Here is a 20,762-nt window from a genome sequence, read left to right as displayed (position 1 = left end):
AACTCCTCAGAGGGAAGAGCCAAGGCTTCCCTGGAGAAGAAATTCTGTCTGTGGATAGCAATCTCATCCTGTGCTCCACAGTTCCCAGACTGTCCTTCAGGATGGCCTACCCTGCAGATTTCTGGCTTGCCTTGCCAGTTCCCACAATCTTGTAATATATTTCTCTTAATATATATAGCTCCTACTAATTCTCTTTCTCTGCTTGAACTCTAACTGACACAGCACATTAAACTCTGCAGTATAAGTGCTATGGCCAGAATCAGGTCAGTGAAAAGGAAAATTCAGCTAAAGAATTCATTTTAGAGCAGTACTAATCATGGGCATTTATCATTTGTTTTAAAAATTAAAAATGCCTCTTAACTTTGAAAAAAATAAGACCCTAATTATTTATTGGCTTTGTTTTCTCTACCAAGTGAATCTATGCTTTAATTACTTAAGTTAAATTTCGTGCATCAGGGTGAGAAAATTGTGGAAATTCTCATTTACCAGAGGCCTCTGAACTTACCAGTCACAATATTTTTTATTATCTCTACCTCCAGAAAAAGTGTGCTTTAAAAATATTATTTCTGAGATCAGACGAGATCGGGAGCGTTCAGGGTGGTATGGCCATAGACTAGATTACTCTGTGTGTGTGTGTGTGTGTGTGTGTGTGTGTGTGTGTGTGTGTAATTTCTAACTTTGTAAATCAGAAGTCTCGCGTATTAGTTAGAAGTCAAGATGTAAAATGTCATCTATCTAAATTACCTAATATTAAGAAAAATAGTGAGTTAAGAAAAATGATAAGCATATGTTGGAAAAAGTTCTCAGTTCAAGAAATAATTTCTGGTAATAAGTAAGGATTAACCAAATGTACAGAGAAGAAAAGACGGGTGGCTTGACATATCACAAGAGAAAAATCCTACCTTAGGCAGATGCTGAAATTTGGAACTGGATGTCGTAGCTTCTGGTATTAATATCACAGTCACACAGACTTGAGTAAATAAAACCATCAGATAAGCCTTTCCAAGATCACACAATCAAGAACAGTCTTGAATTTCTGTAGTCAGCTGTAGTCATCTAAACAAACATTGAAATCTAGAAACTCTTTCACCTGCAAGAGCAGTCATTCATTTTTGAATATCTGGAGGCAGCCTGATTTCTCTGTCTCCACCCATTTCCATCTTCCTTCTCTTAAAGTCAAAAAGGTTAGAGGGAACAGATGGAAATAATGAAAAAGAAATGTCAACATTTGTTTTCACTTCTTTTGGCAAGTGCCTCATAATAAACATATCTTTTAGTGAGAAGAGTTAATACATTTTAATTATGACTATAGACTTGGAACTTAGTCCACAAATTCAAATGCTTTTAAGGAAACTTGCTGGTAAACTGAATTAATGAAACAGGTAAGACACCTGACTAATGGCAAGTGGAACTTGGAATTTATGGCTGGGTATGTACCTAATTCCATTTATTCTGCTTGGGATTCATTGTACTTCCTGAGTTTGAAGAGTCATGTAAATCAAAATTTCTGAAAATTTTTAATTTACTATCATTTCAAATATGGCCTATCTCTAATCTTATTCTCTACTTCTAGAATGCTTATTAGAAATATGTGAGACATCTTCATTTTATCTTATGGGGTTTTTTTTTTAAATCTTTTTACTTCAGCTTTTATGTTTTTCTCTCTTTCCTTCTGAGTGATGCTTTTTGGTTCATTTCTTTAATGCTTCCTTTCATTTCCTTAATTCTCCCTTTAGCTTTGTCTTATCTGCAATTTAATTAGGCATTTGATTTTCACATTTTAAGAATTATGTTTCCTTGTGAGAGATCCTTAATTTTGTTCTTTTGATACTTTTCTGATACTTTGTAGTACTATAGTTCTCTTACTTTTCTGACCTGCCATTTCTCTTCAAACTCATTTATATATATATATATATACACATATATGTATGTATGTATATATATATATATATATATATATATATATATATATATATATATATATATAACTTATTACTTATACTTATTACTTACTTCCACCACAATGATTTCTCTCACTCAGTCTTACTCAACTTCACAGGCTTCCTTATTGTTTTCACAATTACCATTTTAGGGCCTTTGCATTTTTGATTCCCTCTGCCTGGAACATTCTTCCTCCATTTGACTTGCTCCATTTGACTTGCTTCCTTATTCCTGTCATGTTCAAGTATCCCTTTCTCAGTGAAGCTTTCCCTTATCTTCAGTGTAAAATTGAAATCACACCTTTACTTGGACTCTTTATCTGTATTCCTTACTTTCTTTTAATTATCAGCATGTTTCACCTTCAAACAGTTTATTTTTCTTTATGTATCTCTCACAATTAGAACATAAATTCCATAAAGACAATGATAGGGCTAGTAGTGGTGATGTTGGTTCGTTTTTGTATTCCCAGTAACCAGAGAAACACCTGACATAGTTGGTCTTCCATAAACGTTAGTTAAGTGAAGTAAATATTTGTTGCTGAATGAATATTCTTCCCTTTTATTTCTTATTTAATCCTTTAAAAATAATTTATAATCTAGTCTGATAATTATATGAAATTTTTGAAAGTCTAACACTGCTATTTATGTTTTAGGCAAATTTTATTTGGTAGATTATAATTGTGTATTGTGGGAGTTTTGGCAGTCTTGTGATTGATTTTTCAATTATAACTAAATTTGAAAAACTATATTTACTGGGGTTGAGGTGTTTTCTCTACCTGAATCTTTCAAGGCCTTAGTTGAAGACCTCTTCAAGAGGGACTTTTCTATTGATCTAAAAGTGTCATCCACCTGTGATCACTTGTTATCTAATTTCTTAGCTTGCTAGGAAATTTTACTGGAGTTTAAATTCCAAGCCCAGACTCAGGGAAGTTATATGGCTGTGGTTTAAAATTCTCAGGTCAGTTTTTTTTTGTTGTTGTTGTTTTTGTTTTTTCCTGAGTTTTTTGACAGAAACAGAGAAGTATTCTATCTCTGTCACTGTAATCTTTGCCAGTGGAAAGAATAATCATACTCCATGCTTTGACTGGGGTTTTCTTTTGGTAAGGGTCATTTTTTATGTGTCCTGCATGTTCAAGGCTTTATCTTTTATCTATATGTGGATAAGATTTTATAGACACTTTATTCAAAATTTAATTGATTTTTGTAGAGAAATTTTAATCAGGTAGTCAACCATACTGTCAGAAATAGCTGTCTGAAAATTCCACCTGTATTAGGTTCCTGGGGCTGCACAATAAAGTGCCGTAGATTGAGTGGCTTAAGACATCAGAAATATATCTTCTCATTGCTCTGCAGGATAAAAATCTGAAATCAGTGTGTTGGTAGGGCCATGACCCCTCCAAATTATCTAGTGGGATGACCCATCCTTGCCTTTTTCAGCTTCTGCTAGCTCCATGAGTTCTTTGACTTCTGGCTGTTCAATTCCGATCTTGTCTCCATCGTCACATGGTCTTCTTCTCCCTTCTCCATCTCTTCACATAACATTCTTTTTATAAGGATAGCAGTCATATTGTACCAGGGGTCCACCCCATTCCAGTAAAACCTCATCTTAACAATTACCTCCGTAACCACCCTATTTCCACGTAAGATCACATTCTGAGGTAATGAGGGTTAGGATTTCAGCAAATCGTTTTGGGGGACACATTGAAACCCATAACACCATCTAAAGAAAGCAGCTGATACTCAGTTCCCACCTATCATTTTCACATCAATATATGTGCCCATTATTGTCATACTTTCTGTTTTACATTTGAAATATTCTGATTTTAAATGTTGACTACCAAAACTTAAAAAATATATGTTTTAAATATATATATATTTATATATAATTATATATATACATAAAATATATATTTAAAATATATATATACATATTATAAATAATATGTGTGTGTATATATATATATATATATATATATATATATTGCCACAGCCAATAATTTCTTGGCCAGTCAAAACACAACTGCTGACTAGATTTGGTTTGTTGGTTACTGATTCTCAACCTCTGCAATAATGTGAAACATAATCGATCACTTACCCAGTGGTTGCTATGAATTAAGCTAGAATATTTTTAATATATGAAAGGACCCCAAGTAATCCAGAAGGTGCCAGAGAGAAAACATATGTGTCACAAGGTCTGAAATTAAAATATATCTTTCTTCACTCATAAAATAGTTCCTCGAGCCATGATTTGGAATTTATTCATAATTATTTTATAAATATATCTAAGAAATTGGTCAGGTTTTCCTGCTCAGAGTAGACTTAAATTAGATTCAGTTTCTGAGAAATTGGAGGGTTGTTGGTAGAGGAAAGTGTGAAGATAAAAATGAGAAGTGACACCCCTGATAGGAAAAGACAGAAAAAAGATTTTCCAGAGCAGATATAAGAATTCTAAAAATCATAGCAGCCTGGCATCATTTGGTGCAGTTTGGAAAACTGGAAGGCATCTCTAGTATAAATTGCTGCAATAACTCATGTTCTAAACATCCACCTTAAACATTAAAAGAGGTTGTAGTTGTAATTTATTTAAATTAGCAGGACAAAAAAAAAAGGAATATGTTACTGTGTTTAAAAAGATTTCCAACATTCAGGGGAAATAGTCACTATGCACTATGATAGCTGAACCAGTTGCTAAAAATAGCAAAATTCTTCCATATTGGTTTTTGTGTAGCTGAGCTACCCTGTTGTCCTTTCCATGGGTGAAGCCAGACTGCACCACAATTCAGCAACTAACTATAGGAATGATGGCTGGCAGAACTGGTGGCTGAAGTACCTACTGGTCCAGAACTTTGGGAACTATCTCTTCTGATTCTCATACTATTGCTAAATATGTAGCATATTATTTCTGCTGATGCAGATATTTACTAAATATTTGGAATTACTGAAGTTTGGAATCGTACTTATGATTAAAAATTGACAACTCTAGTGGTTTTTTTTTATTTTTTTTATTTTTTAATAAACTTTATAATGTATTATTAGCCCCAGGGGTACAGGTCTGTGAATCGCCAGGTTTACACACTTCACAGCACTCACCATAACACATACCCTCCCCAATGTCCATCTAGTGTTTTACCTACATAAAGAATGAAGCATCAAAAAAATAAAAATACCTTAGTAGCCTTGGAAATTATATTTCATTTGTAAATTAATAAATTAACTTTCTGATTTTTATATATCCTCTGAGCTCAGTTATTTTGATCAAGTCTTGAGTATTTCTTAGTAACATGAGAATTAAAATGATTGGACAAGTAAGTTTTTGGAAGTTGAGATAAATTCATCAAGTTAGTAAGATCCCATGGGGACCTTGGAAGTTAGCCATCATGTCACCCTATGAAAACTTCTGTGATATCACACAGGTCTCTTCCTTTTGGAACTTTCTGTTGGAAACTTAACGTGATGAGTTTGTATATAGCAATTTTCTAAAGTAGTCTGTCTTTAAGCAGTATCTAAACCAAATTCAGTGATTAAAAATTTGTTGTCATATCATATGATCTCCCTGATATGAGGAAGTGGAGATGCAACATGGGGGGTTTGAGGGGTAGGAAAAGAATAAATGAAACAAGGTGGGATTGGGAGGGAGACAAACCATAAGAGACTCTTAATCTCACAAAACAAACTGAGAGTTGCTGTGGGGAGGGGGGTCAGGAGAGGGTGGAGGGGTATGGACATTGGGGATGGTATGTGCTATGGTGAGTGCTGTGAAGTGTGTAAACCTGGCGATTCACAGACCTGTACCCCTGGGGCTAATAATACATTATATGTTTATAAAAAAATAAAAAATTAAAAAAATTTGTTGTCAAGTACTCATGAACAAATATTGACTTCTTAGAAATTAATACAAAACCTCAAAATGTACCAGAAATTATCTTCATATGCTATTAATGATTTGGACAAGAGAGAATAATATATATGTACTTATAAATTATATATATAATAAGTACATGCATCTTATATTAATATATAATGATATAACTACATGTTCATCAATATAAATATATAATAGATTTATCTAACCTATAAATCAGAAAAGTCTTTAATTTATGGTTCTTCAGGTAATAGACAAATATGTAAAATTTCAGTGTGTATAAGTGAGCATTAGATTGAAATAATACCAGAGTTTTATTTTTCTCTCTTCCACTTATTCATTTGAACATTCAACAAGACACTTTCCCTTTGGAGCTCTGTCCTTTCATCTGTAAAATAAAATCTTTCTGCTTATAACTATAATCCATTTCATCTCTAACATTTTTTAATCCTGTGAGACCATATAGTCTATATTTCTCATTTAACAGATGAACATGCTAAAACTGAGAGATAAAATGACTTGCTTAGGATCATGCTGCTCGTTGGTGTCAAAACTGTGGGTGGGGGGGTGGGGGGGAAGAAGGTTTCCTGATTCTGTTAAATAACAAAATTCAGCCAAGTAAATTTGAAGATCCAATTGGCTTTATTAAATGATGCATGAATGGGCAGTATCCCATTTAGCAAGCAGAGGCAGGCCAGAGTTGTAGGAAATGGAAAGATAAGACCAGGAAGGTGTGGGCAAGAAAGTTATTAGCAAAAGAAAAGGATTATTTCAGGCAAGACCCCTTTCTAGGGAGTAAAAGCAAGTGGCCCTATCATACAGATTGCATCTTTCTTTGGGGGATGGAGAGGGCCAAGACTACTTGGCACTGATTAAAAAATTCCTGACTGACCAATTAAGACGGCATTTCTGGGAGAAGTTGAAACTGCATGAAACTGCAGTTAGATTATGGATTAGGAACCTTAATTTGTATATTGGAAATTTTTGGAAATTCTGTATAAGTGACACCATTTGGGGCCTCTTTATTCTGTTTTGTTTTTTAACAATTAGTGCAGTCCACTGTTTAGTAGAGCTGGTACTACCACAACTATATGTATAGATAATTGTAATCCTTGGAACAATACTTTTCAATATCAGCAAAGAAACAAAAAAATAAATCTGGTGATTAGAGGAAGAGTGTAATTTTCTTACTCGAGTGTGTCCTCATCTTGAGGAATATATTTCTAGAGTTAAGTCAAAGAACTAATTATGCATTATTGCACCTTATATAAGAGCATTATACAAGTCAGTTAGAACTGACAATAAAACAACTTCCAAGCAAATTATCTGAATTGCTTTTATTTCTCTTTTAAAAGCACTGAAACAAAATCACATTCCAATTCAAATGTTCTGAAAATCTCCACAGCCAACCACATTTTCCCCACCGTATTATTAGTCTCTTCCTAGGTTGTAACTAAGGAACATTTCTGTTTGTTTCTCTTACTTTTTTTTTTTTTTAAGATTTTATTTATTCATTTGTTAGAGAGCACAAGCAGACAGAGTGGCAGGCAGAGGCAGAGGGAGAAGGGCTCCCCACTGAGCAAGGAGTCCAATGCAGCACTGGATTCCAGAACCCTGGGATCATGACCCAAGCCAAAGGCAGCCACTTAACTGACTGAGCTACCCAGGAGTCCCTGTTTGTTCCTTTAATTCCTGAGAGGTTGCTGAAATTGCAAATGTCATTATTTTTCAGTTAAGAGAATAAGAAAACGCACCTTTAAAATGTCCTAAAGAACCAGAACTTCAGTTTTTAATTAGAAGGACATGGCTTATTTAAAAGAATTAACAATGCTAAAACAAAATAGTTTACATAAAGTATGCTGTTCTCAACAGAAAAATTAAAATTGCAAAAAAAAAAAAAACCCCAAAAAACTTCAGCCTCTCCACATATCTTTTTTTTTTTTTTTTAATTTTTTATTTTTTATAAACATATATTTTTATCCCCAGGGGTACAGGTCTGTGAATCTCCAAGTTTACACACTTCACAGTACTCACCATAGCACATACCTTCCCTAATGTCCATAACCCTACCCCCCTCACCCGACCCCCCTCCACCCAGCAACCCTCAGTTTGTTTTGTGAGATTAAGAGTCACTTATGGTTTGTCTCCCTCCCAGTCCCATCTTGTTTCATTTATTCTTCTCCTACCCCCTTAACACCCCATGTTGAATCTCCACTTCCTCATATCAGGGAGATCATATGATAGTTGTCTTCTTCTGATTGACTTATTTCGCTAAGCATGATACCCTCTAGTTCCATCCATGTCGTCGCAAATGGCAAGATTTCATTTCTTTGATGGCTGCATAGTTTTCCATTCTGTATATATACCACCTCTTCTTTATCCATTCATCTGTTAATGGACATCTAGGTTCTTTCCATAGTTTGGCTATTGTACACATTGCTGCTATAAACATTCGGGTGCATGTGCCCCTTTGGATCACTACATTTGTATCTTTAGGGTAAATACCCAGTAGTGTAATTACTGGGTCAGAGCGTAGTTCTATTTTCAACATTTTGAGGAACCTCCACGCTGTTTTCCAGAGTGGTTGCACCAGCTTGCGTTCCCACCAACAGTGTAGGAGGGTTCCCCTTTCTCCGCATCCTCGCCAGCCTCTGTCATTTCCTGACTTGTTAATTTTGGCCATTCTGACTGGTGTGAGGTGATATCTCATTGTGGTTTTGATTTGTATTTCCCTGATGCCGAATGATGTGGAGCACTTTTTCATGTGTCTGTTGGCCATCTGGATGTCTTCTTTGCAGAAATGTCTGTTCATGTCTTCTGCCCATTTCTTGATTGGATTATTTGCTCTTTGGGTGTTGAGTTTGCTAAGTTCTTTATAGATTTTGGACACTAGCCCTTTATCTGATATGTCGTTTGCAAATATCTTCTCCCATTCTGTCAGTTGTCTTTTGGTTTTGTTAACTGTTTCCTTTGCTGTGCAAAAGCTTTTGATCTTGATGAAGTCCCAATAGTTCATTTTTGCCCTTGCTTCCCTTGCCTTTGGCGATGTTCCTAGGAAGATGTTGCTGCGGCTGAGGTCGAAGAGGTTGCTGCCTGTGTTCTCCTCAAGGATTTTGATGGATTCCTTTCTCACATTGAGGTCCTTCATCCATTTTGAGTCTATTATCGTGTGTGGTGTAAGAAAATAATCCAATTTCATTTTTCTGTATGTGGCTGTCCAATTTTCCCAACACCACTTATTGAAGAGGCTGTCTTTTTTCCATTGGACATTCTTTCCTGCTTTGTAAAAGATTAGTTGACCATAGAGTTGAGGGTCTATTTCTGGGCTCTCTATTCTGGTCCATTAATCCATGTGTCTCTTTTTGTGCCAGTACCATGCTGTCTTGATGATGACAGCTTTGTGATAGAGCTTGAAGTCCGGAATTGTGATGCCACCAACTTTGGCTTTCTTTTTCAATATTCTTTTGGCTATTCTAGGTCTTTTCTGGTTCCATATAAATTTTAGGATTATTTGTTCCATTTCTTTGAAAAAAATGGATGGCATTTTGATAGGAATTGCATTAAATGTGTAGATTGCTTTAGGTAGCATAGACATTTTCACAATATTTATTCTTCCAATCCAGGAGCATGGAACATTTTTCCATTTCTTTGTGTCTTCCTCAATTTCTTTCATGAGTACTTTATAGTTTTCTGAGTATAGGTTCTTAGCCTCTTTGGTTAGGTTTATTCCTAGGTATCTTATAGTTTTGGGTGCAATTGTAAATGGGATGGACTCCTTAATTTCTCTTTCTTCTGTCTTGTTGTTGGTGTAGAGAAATGCAACTGATTTCTGTGCATTGATTTTATATCCTGACACTTTACTGAATTCCTATACAAGTTCTAGCAGTTTTGGAGTGGAGTCTTTTGGATTTTCCACATATAGTATCATATCATCTGCGAAGAGTGATAGTATGACTTCTTCTTTGCCGATTTGGATGCTTTAATTTCCTTTTGTTGTCTGATTGCTGAGGCTAGGACTTCTAGTACTATGTTGAATAGCAGTGGTGATAATGGACATCCCTGCCATGTTCCTGACCTTAACAGAAAAGCTTTCAGTTTTTCTCCATTGAGAATGATATTTGCGGTGGGTTTTTCATAGATGGCTTTGATAATATTGAGGTATGTACCCTCTATCCCTACACTTTGAAGAGTTTTGATCAGGAAGGGATGCTGTACTTTATCAAATGCTTTTTCAGCATCTACTGAGAGTATCTTATGGTTCCTGTTCTTTCTTTTATTAATGTGTTGTATCACATTGATTGATTTGTGGATGTTGAACCAACCTTGCAGCCCTGGAATAAATCCCACTTGGTCGTGGTGAATAATCCTTTTAATGTACTGTTGAATCCTATTGGCTAGTATTTTGGTGAGAATTTTTGCATCTGTGTTCATCAAGGATATTGGTCTGTAGTTCTCTTTTTTGATGGGATCCTTGTCTGGTTTGGGGATCAAGGTGATGCTGGCCTCATAAAATGAGTTTGGAAGTTTTCCTTCCATTTCTATTTTTTGGAACAGTTTCAGGAGAATAGGAATTAGTTCTTCTTTAAATGTTTGGTAGAATTCCCCCGGGAAGCCATCTGGCCCTGGGCTTTTGTTTGTTTGGAGATTTTTGATGACTGTTTCAATCTCCTTACTGGTTATGGGTCTGTTCAGGCTTTCTATTTCTTCCTGGTTCAGTTGTGGTAGTTTATATGTCTCTAGGAATGCATCCATTTCTTCCAGATTGTCAAATTTGTTGGCATAGAGTTGCTCATAGTGTGTTCTTATAGTTGTTTGTATTTCTTTGCTGTTAGTTGTGATCTCTCCTCTTTCATTCATGATTTTATTTTTTGGGTCCTTTCTCTTTTCCTTTTGATAAGTCTGGCCAGGGGTTTATCGATCTTATTAATTCTTTCAAAGAACCAGCTCCTAGTTTCATTGATTTGCTCTATTGTTTTTTTGGTTTCTATTTCATTGATTTCTGCTCTGATCTTTATGATTTCTCTTCTCATGCTGGGTTTAGGCTTTCTTTCTTGTTCTTTCTCCAGCTCCTTTAGGTGTAGGGTTAGGTTGTGTACCTGAGACCTTTCTTGTTTCTTGAGAAAGGCTTGTACCGCTATATATTTTCCTCTCAGGACTGCCTTTGTTGTGTCCCACAGATTTTGAACCATTGTGTTTTCATTCTTATTTGTTTCCATGAATTTTTTCAATTCTTCTTTAATTTCCTGGTTGACCCATTCATTCTTTAGAAGGATGCTGTTTAGTCTCCATGTATTTGGGTTCTTTCCAAATTTCCTCTTGTGATTGAGTTCTAGCTTCAGAGCATTGTGGTCTGAAAATATGCAGGGAATGATCCCAATCTTTTGATACCGGTTGAGACCTGATTTAGGACCCAGGATGTGATCTATTCTGGAGAATGTTCCATGTGCACTGGAGAAGAATGTGTATTATGTTGCTTTGGGATGAACTGTTCTCAATATATCTGTGATGTCCATCTGGTCCAGTGTGTCATTTAAGGCTTTTATTTCCTTGTTGATCTTTTGCTTGGATGATCTGTCCATTTCAGTGAGGGGAGTGTTAAAGTCCCCTACTATTATTGTATTATTGTTGATGTGTTTCTTTGATTTTGTTATTAATTGGTTAATATAGTTGGCTGTTCACACGTTAGGGGCATAGATATTTAAAATTGTTAGATCTTCTTGTTGGACAGATCCTTTAAGTATGATATAGTGTCCTTCCTCATTTCTTGTTATAGTCTTTGACTTAAAATCTAATTGATCTGATATAAGGATTGCCGCCTCTGCTTTCTTCTGATGTCCATTAGCATGGTAAATTGTTTTCCACCCCCTCACTTTAAATCTGGAGGTGTCTTTGGGTCTAAAATGAGTTTCTTGTTGGCAACATATAGATGGGTTTTGTTTTTTTATTCATTCTGATACCCTGTGTCTTTTGATTGGGACATTTAGCCCATTAACATTCAGGGTAAGTATTGAGAGATATGAATTTAGTGCCATTGTATTGCATGTAAGGCGATTTTTACTGTATATTGTGTCTGTTCCTTTCTGATCTACTGCTTTTAGGCTCTCTCTTTGCTTAGAGGACTCCTTTCAGTATTTCCTGTAGAGCTGGTTTGGTGTTTGCAAATTCTTTCAGTTTTTGTTTGTCCTGGAAGCTTTTTATCTCTCTTTCTATTTTAAATGATATCCTAGCTGGATATAGTATTCTTGGCTGCATGTTTTTCTCGTTTAGTGCTCTGAATATATCATGCTAGCTCTTTCTGGCCTGCCAGGTCTCTGTGGATAAGTCTGCTGCCAATCTAATACTTTTACCATTGTATGTTCCAGACTTCTTTTCCCGGGCTGCTTTCAGGATCTTCTCTTTGTCATTGAGACTTGTAAATTTTATTATTAGGTGACGGGGTGTGGACCTATTCTTGTTGATTTTGAGGGGGGTTCTCTGCATCTCCTGGGTACTGATGCTTGTTCCCTTTGCCATATTAGGGAAATTCTCTCCAGTAATTCTCTCCAATATACCTTCTGCTCCTCTCTCTCTTTCTTCTTCTTCTGGAATCCCAATGATTCTAATGTTGTTTCGTCTTATGGTCACTTATCTCTTGAATTCTCCCCTCGTGGTTCAGTAGCTCTTTGTCCCTCTTTTGCTCAGCTTCTTTATTCTCTGTCATTTGGTCTTCTATATCGCTAATTCTTTCTTCTGCCTCATTTATCCTAGCAGCGAGAGCCTCCATTTTTGATTGTACCTCATTAATAGCTTTTTTGATTTCAACGTGGTTAGATTTTATTTCTTTTATTTCTCCAGAAAGGGCTTTTATATCTCCCAAGAGGGTTTCTCTAATATCTTCCATGCCTTTTTCGAGCCTGGCTCGAACCTTGAGAATCGTCATTCTGAACTCTAGATCTGACATATTGTTAGGTCCCTAGCCTTCGGTACTGCCTCTTGTTCTTTTTTTTGTGGTGAATTTTTCCGCTTTGTCATTTTGTCCAGATAAGAGTATATGAAGGAGCAAGTAAAATACTAAAAGGGTGGCAAAGACCCTAGGAAAATATGCTTTTACCAAATCAGAAGAGATCCCAAATCGTTGGGGAGAGAAAGGGGATAAAAAGAGGTTCAGGAAAAAAAAAAAAAAAAGAAACAATTAAAAAAAGAAAACAAATAAAGAAAAAATATAAAAAAGAAATATAAGATAAACTAGTTAAAAAACGTTAAAAAAGAAAAGTGTAAAAGTTAAAAAAAATTTAGCAGAAGAAAAAAAAACTTGAAAAAAATTAAATTAACTGCAAGACTAAAGAATCATGGGGAGAAAGCCATGAGTTCTGTGCTTTGCTTTCTCCTCCTCTGGAATTCCGCTGCTCTCCTTGGTATTGAACCTACACTCCTTGATAGGTGAACTTGGTCCTGGCTGGATTTCTTGTTGATCTTTTGGGGGAGGGGCCCGTTGTAGTGATTCTCATGTGTCTTTGCCCCAGGCGGAATTGCACCGCCCTTACCAGGGGCCAGGCTGAGTAATCAGCTCAGGTTCGCTTTCGGGAGTTTTTGTTCCCTGAACGCTTTCCATAGAGATCTGGAGGACAGGAATGAAAATGGCGGCCTCCCAGTCTCCAGCCGAGAGGAGGAGGAGGAGGAGAGCTCAGGGCCCCACTCCTCAGTGCGCCCTCAGAGAATTGCACCCAATTACTCCCGTCTCCCTGGCCTCCAGCCACGCTCTGAGCTCACTGAGCCTGTGACCAGTTCAATGTAACCCCGAGCTGAGAGCTCACTCCTCAGCTCTGTCTCTGTAGCCGGCTTCCCCATTCTAATACCTGCAAGCTCTGCGACACTGAGACACCCCCGATCCTTCTGTGACCCTGCGGGACCTGAGGCCACGCTGACCCTGCATGGTCTTCACCCTGGTTTAGCCTCTGGAATGATGTCCCTTAGCAGAACTGACTTTTAAAAGTCCTGATTTTGTGCTCCGTTGCTCCGCTGCTTGCCAGGAGCCGGCCCCTCCCTCCGCGGTCTAACTTCCTGTCGCTTTGGATTCACTTCTCCACCAGTCCTACCTTTCAGAAAGTGGTTTTCTGTTTCTAGAATTGCTGTTCTTCTTCTCTTCGATCTCCCTTTGGATTTGTAGGTGTTTGCAATCTTTAGATAAGCTATCTAGCTGATCTCCTGCTGCCTGATGTAGTCTCAACCTTCTACTTCTCCGCCATCTTGATTCCTCCCTCCACTCATCTTTTTGAGGTATAATTTTTTAATTCCATTACTAGCTGACCTGTCACTATTTCATTAAAGATTTCTATCAGATTGCCTTACCTTTATCTCTGACTCATTCAATAAATCTTTGTCTCCGACTCTCTGAATCTTCCTCAGTTCTCCAGCATGATGAAGGCAAAGAAGGGAATTCAATTTTGATGATTCCTTTACTCTAAACCTAAAGAACAAACACTGTAAACTTGTTCCTTCTTTAGTATAGCTGTGACATGAATATGACTAATTGATAGGTATGTTTTACTGTCTGAAAACAGAAGCATATTTTATTTATTTCAAGAATGGTCCTCATCAAAATTTGGAGTCAATCAGTATTGGCTCCATTACATGTTATTTTTCCTTTAAAAAAAAATTCCTGTAACAAGCCGATTTTTTTTTTATGTTTTTATTTCTCTAGTGTGGCAGAATATATGTAGTATATCTTGTTTAAGCAAACACAGTCTCTTAATTTCAAATTAATCAATTTGGAATTAAACTCCATAATTGTGCTGTGGAATGTTCAAAGTGTTTGGGTTATTTGGGGGAGTTTGGTGAAGGGAGGGGATAGTGAAGGGAAAAAGTTGTATATTCAAGGGTATTTCACATTTTATGAGTACCCATTGTTTTATCATAGTGTTCTGTTTCCTTGGATATTTGTTCAGTGAATTTTTTTCTTTTTTATGCAGATGTGTAACTAGGGATACAAGAAACCATGGCAACACTGTTTTACTGAAGGAAAATAAGTTGAAAGTAGTAATCCCTTGCTCTCCAAGATAAACCAGTCTGTGATAAGGTGTAAGTTGGGCCTTTCCCTCAGTATCCCCATGATAGTGGGTTTTGTTGACTATCTGCCTCAGAAACATTCACAAAATTCAGAAAGTTTTAAAGCTGTTTACAGAGGACCATCAAATCTCAAATCACTGAGAGAAATTAGAATTCATACAATTGATATAATGGTAAAGGTACTAAACCATCAGAGATGATTATTATTTGTAAAATCTCACACAGAGTAAATACAATATCAACTTGTAAAAACAATTTTGCAGGAAAAATCTTACCAATTTCACAAAAGGGCAAAATATCGCCATTCTTTTCATGGGCTGTTACAATGTCCTCCTTTATGAAAATTGCTTTTTAATTAGAGGGCAGTTACTATATGTTGGAATAAGAAAAAAAAATAGATGGTAAAAGATATTAGAGGCAAAACATACCCAATTTCATATTTGTCCTCTTCTGATTCTTAATCATGAGCTGTGTGGAAAGGATTGGTCCTAGGCAACATTTCAAACTGAAGCTTTTCTTTATCTCCTCTCTTACTCTCTCCTTCTCTGCCTTTTTTGTTTTTACACTCTACTGTATCTGTGGCCAAATAGCAATAATTCAGTTTTTCAAGTCAGTAGGGCAGGTTTCAATAATTGATTTTAAATTTTATTAGCTATATTAGCTTGCATGGTGATCCAATGAAATATTAGAATACATGCCTGTCACGTTGAAGAAGTGTGAAGACTAATGTACTAGCACTTGAGGCACTTTCTTCCTCCTGCCTTCACTCTTAACACTCACTACTTGTACTATGGTGCTTACCTGATCCTACACACCTGCAAGCCCTCCCAATTTTTAAACTTTGTCCCTGTTCTAATAACACCCTTATGAGAGTAGGAGAACGGCCTTAAACTCTGACCCAGTAAGTTGCAATCATTACAAAATTTAATCATCTGTTTCTGTCTTGTTTTTTATCTCCTTTAGATAAATTATTACAGATGTCCCAGGGTTCTAGTCTATTTTCTTGTTGTGTCTACTTGCCCAAAAGTCATTTGTTTCAGGCAGTAACTTTAATGATCACCCCTCTTTATCTATAGGCAATGTTTCTCAATAATTTCCAAATTATCATCATGCCAATGTCACTTGCAAAGTTTTGTGTTTTATTGTGGGTTTTTTTTTGTTCTTGTTTTTGATATCTAATGCGCAGACCCTCCCAATTTCTACTGAATAAACAACAGTATGAGCCTATTCTATAGTTTATATATCTAACAGGCTCTCTAACAAATGTGTGAAGGATCTATAACATTCTATATTTTAGGGAATTAAACTGCCTTGAGTTCTCACATCATGGTTTGGCAGTGAGATGTGTGACCTTGGGCACATGAAAGAAACTCTCTGAGATTCAATTATTATTGTTATTTATGTCCTAAAAGAGGAGTAATAAGAAAACTTACATCATAGCATTGAGAGAATTAAGGAAAACAAAACAAGGCGCTTTGCAAAGTGCTTTATACACAATACATAATAAAATGAATAATCCACATTGAGTACTATGTGCTTTGATGATGTTCCAAGCCTTGTGTATGTATTATGGTTTAATCTTCATGAAATTCCTATGAGGTTATATCTTTGGTCTCCTGTGATGATGGAACTCTCTTTCCTTGCCTACTTCAGTGGTCTGACAGAGAGCTGGGTCAGTTGGACTGAACCATGTCATGGAAGGAGAATAAGACCTCCAACTGAGACAAGAGCATTAATGTTCCAATTCCCTAGGTGAGCTCTGAGGCATCTCAAGAATCCTAGGCCGGGAAGGCCCTTTGTTGCAAACACCAGCTATGCTTTACCCATTTTTAGTCTAACCAAACTACAAATATTCGACATGCATGATGGGATTCCTTTCACTAGACAGCTCTCAGGCTGCTCAGCTTTCTGGTCCTACAGACCTCTGCATAACACCGTGGATGATTAGAGGGATTCCTGTCTTTCTCCTCTGCTCCTAAGATGTTCTCAAGAAATTTCATCATGCAGTAGGATGGGTCATCATGCACCTGTACAACAGAAGCAGACGCTGGAGTTATGATGATTTTACAGGAGAGAAATTGAGGCACAGGTCAAATAACTTCCCACATATCAAACAGCTAGTAAATGATGCCACAAACAGGTGGCCCTGTGTGGTTCCTGTTAATATGATTACGATGATCCTACTTGCCATTATTCAGGCATTATGGGAGGCTTAAGGTAAAAGTTTTTGGACATTTAGGGCCTTAAACTTCTCTTCAAATGATGCTACAGTTTTCAAAAAAGACTCTTGCATATGAGTGTTTACATAAATTAGTACATTTTGGAGTCTGTTAATTTTTTAAACTTAGTACTAATCTACATTTTAAAGGTATTTAGAGGTTTTTATTTTTATATTGGTTGCTTCAGTGAGAAGAGAAAAATACTTTTTTTTCATCTATAAAATAACAGAGGTGATTTAAAACAATTTTCTCCCAAAGAAAGTGTTAATCTACTAATTGACAGAGTGGAGGCTGGGATCGAAGAGGAAGGAAATGAAGTTAGGCAAGGTTACTGGTGTTTGTATTTCTAGGTCTAAATCTCTGAAAGTGCAACCTACTCCCAATGAAGAGGTAACACAGCAGACCAGGCATCCATCTTGATCTTTTTCTAGACCAGCAGGTTTAGAGATTACAATAAATTGGCCGTTTAAGGCAGTGTCTGATTAAAGCTGGATGCATAACTAAAGCAGTTTGAGAGAGCAAAACATTCATGGAGAAACAGAATCATACCTGTACCCCCTTTTCTGACTCAGTTTCCTGAGATAGCCAACTCAGTGTTGAAAGAATATTGTACAGTGGCCTACAGTCTTGGCTCAAGCATTGCTAGCTCTTTGTACTTGGGAAGGTCATTTCAGCTACTCCAGATCTCTTTTTCACATTAATTGGAATATATGAATTTTATGATTTTATAATGTGAACCTCATAAAGTTAGTGAGACCTCAAAGATATTTTGTATAGGCCAATTAATGCATTGTGTCTGTTCTCTTTACCATTATTGACACTTAGAGTAACTTGAGAAAGGTCCTTGAATTTTACTCATTTGTTAAGTTATTCTAAAAAAAATCTTTTCAGAGGAACATGACTATAAATTTACCAGCTTACTCACTGAAGGCATGATTGAACATTATGAAATTATGAAAAAAAAATGTAAAAAATATAATGATTTCTGTAAGTTTCTCCTGAAAAAATATGGCAGTGTGAGAGAGAAGAAACCTAGTTTTCCCTTTACATTGCAGACATTAACAAATTCAGAAGAACACTTTTCTGGAAATGTCTTCTGGAGATCTTGAAACTCTGTTGACTGAACAAAACAACTTGTATCATAGCAGTAGGAATAAATATTAGTATCCAGCTATGCCAAAGGAAGTTCTTAAGTCAGTCTGTCCTTTCTAACTGCATACACACATGCTTTGGGATTCTCAGTGGAAGGAAATAGCACAACTAAAAAAAATGGAATTTATGATGTCAGATCTCTTTTCCATCTTAAGTAACATTGAGCTGATGATTCCTTTATTAAGAATAAATTATAAGCATTTTTAAAGTAGTCATTGAATAACTTATTTTTGCATATGTATTTTTAAAACTATTTGATTTGGTATCACTTATACTCATTAGTTTTCAAAATTAAGTAACATTTAAAATATATTTTTATATATGTTTTCTTTTCCATCTATAGGAGTGATGTAAATCTTTCTTTGTAAATAAAATAAAGATATTGAGGACATAAAAATGGAGGTAGTACATGGAAGTGGTTAAACTTATTAGTCTAGTATGAACATGTATAGGAAAGGCAGTACGTGCCAAGCTAAAAATCCTTTGCAATTTGATAGTCCAAGGATTTTAGAATGGTAACATTATTTATATAGGTTGGGAACAATGAAAATGAAGCATTGACACCACACCTAGATCCCTAATAGTAATAGACAAGATTTTTCTAGCCATTTTCTCTTGTGATAAGAATAGTGATGAGTTAGGTCTATGGTTCTTAAAGTAACTTTAGAACCAATAGCATTCAGCATCACTTGAGTAGATGTTTATTAAAACTGCAAATTCTCAGGCCTTACCCTTTGGGGATTCCCTTGCCTGCCAAAGACATGTAACACAAATGATCATGAATTCTACTGGAAAATTAGTCCTATACTATCACCACTAGTGCAAGTAATCTTGATCATGATCTTAGCCTAATGAGTGACAGTGAATGCTTAGAAAAAGAAAATGAGAAAATTGTGTTCAGAAAGGAGTTCATATAGCCAGAAGGGAAATCTTGTCAACAAAGACTTAATTGTGCCAATCACATTCAAATGTTTTGGTACCTGTTTTGTTGGAGGGAGATAGCTATACATGCAAAACCAACATGAAGAACATGGAAGTTACTTCTTTTACTGCAAAGAAAACCTGAAGTCTAACTCTAAAGTTTACAGACCAAATAGTAGTACCTGCAGTAACACTAGGGCTTTAGGGCTTCTGGTCCTCTTCTCTAAGAGTCTTTTTTTTTTTTTTTTTTTTTGAAAGAGAGAGAGAGTACAAGCAGGAGTAGCAGCAGGCAGAGGGAGAGGGAGAAGCAGGCTTCCCGGTGAGCAGGGAGCCCCTGAGCTAAAGGCAGTCACTTAACCAACTGAGCCACCCAGGTGCCCTCTAGGAGACTTTTTACACATCCTTGCTGATCATGGGCCACTGGCTAACCATGACCACTGCTAATTGGACCAGGAGTAAATACCTAAACTGAGATGACTCCATTGGAGTCTTTGCAGAGACTTTGAAATTAACACGAGACACTTGGTATATGTTTGTAGAAGAATTACAAGGTTATGAAAGTTGAGATTGAGGTGGTCATTTGAACTCAAAAGTAGAAAAAGACTTTGAGACAAAGAGAAAAATAAATGAAGTAAATACCCCTATATTTGAGTATCTGGCTGTGGAGTGGTGTGGGATATGGAGGCGGAAATGAAGGAGAGAATGAGAGAGTGCTATGTCACTAATAACTTCTAGTTCCTATTACATTTATTCTTAGTTTTCCTTTAACAACTTATTATCCATTCAATAAATTGTTTTGTTTTGTTTGGATAGGTGGGTCAAAAATATTTTCTTTTACTTGAAACATGATTCTTAGGATTCCTATTTATCAATGAAAATCAACATTCATTAAAATATGAATATAATTTTCTTATTAGCTGCTGGCTGAAAACAAAGGCTAGGATTTGGTATTTGAATACCCAATCTCTTCCCACAGAAATACACACCAGATATTACCCAGATGGCCACTAATAGATATTATCTTGGTCCCTAGAAGAAGAAAGCTTTTGCAGCATGAAGAATAGGATACATTGTACTATGTGAAAGTTAAATTGATTTTCCTTTATTAACTGAAGGGAAGGGGACATAAGAATTTAAATTTATAGACCAACCAACAGAAACTGAGATGTAGATTAATCAAAGTAAAAAAAGCCAAAACAGTCATTCAAAGGATGCATGCAATATGGCAAGGCTGATAAAAGTTGGATGAGCAGACACTAGAGCAATGAAATAGAGAACTGGAGTGCTGCTGAGAATTTCCCCACACAAGTACCAAAGAGAAGACTAAGGATCAATGCATCTGGAGTATAAAGTAAGCCCTGGGCCAAACATCGTTAAAATACAAAACATGTTCTAGGACAAGCCTTATTCCAGTAAAAAGGCAGCAGAATGTGACATCTGACTCCAGCTGAGGCCCATTTTACCTTAAGCAAACGATTATACATCTGGCACTAAAGTTCCCATGATAATTGTAGGAGTGAAAAATTGAGAAAGGCATTTGGGAATAGAAAGAGAAGCTGATTTTTTTTGTTAAGCTCCTATTGGATGATTATACACATCTTCCCTTCTTATGTTCTCTAGAAG

The sequence above is a fragment of the Enhydra lutris genome, unplaced genomic scaffold (assembly GCF_002288905.1).
Source record: "Enhydra lutris kenyoni isolate GAN:26980312 unplaced genomic scaffold, ASM228890v2 scaffoldscaffold1, whole genome shotgun sequence".
Taxonomy (NCBI): Eukaryota; Metazoa; Chordata; class Mammalia; order Carnivora; family Mustelidae; genus Enhydra; species Enhydra lutris.
The sequence above is the reverse complement of the archived record's forward strand: the minus strand, read 5'-3'. Positions refer to the sequence as shown.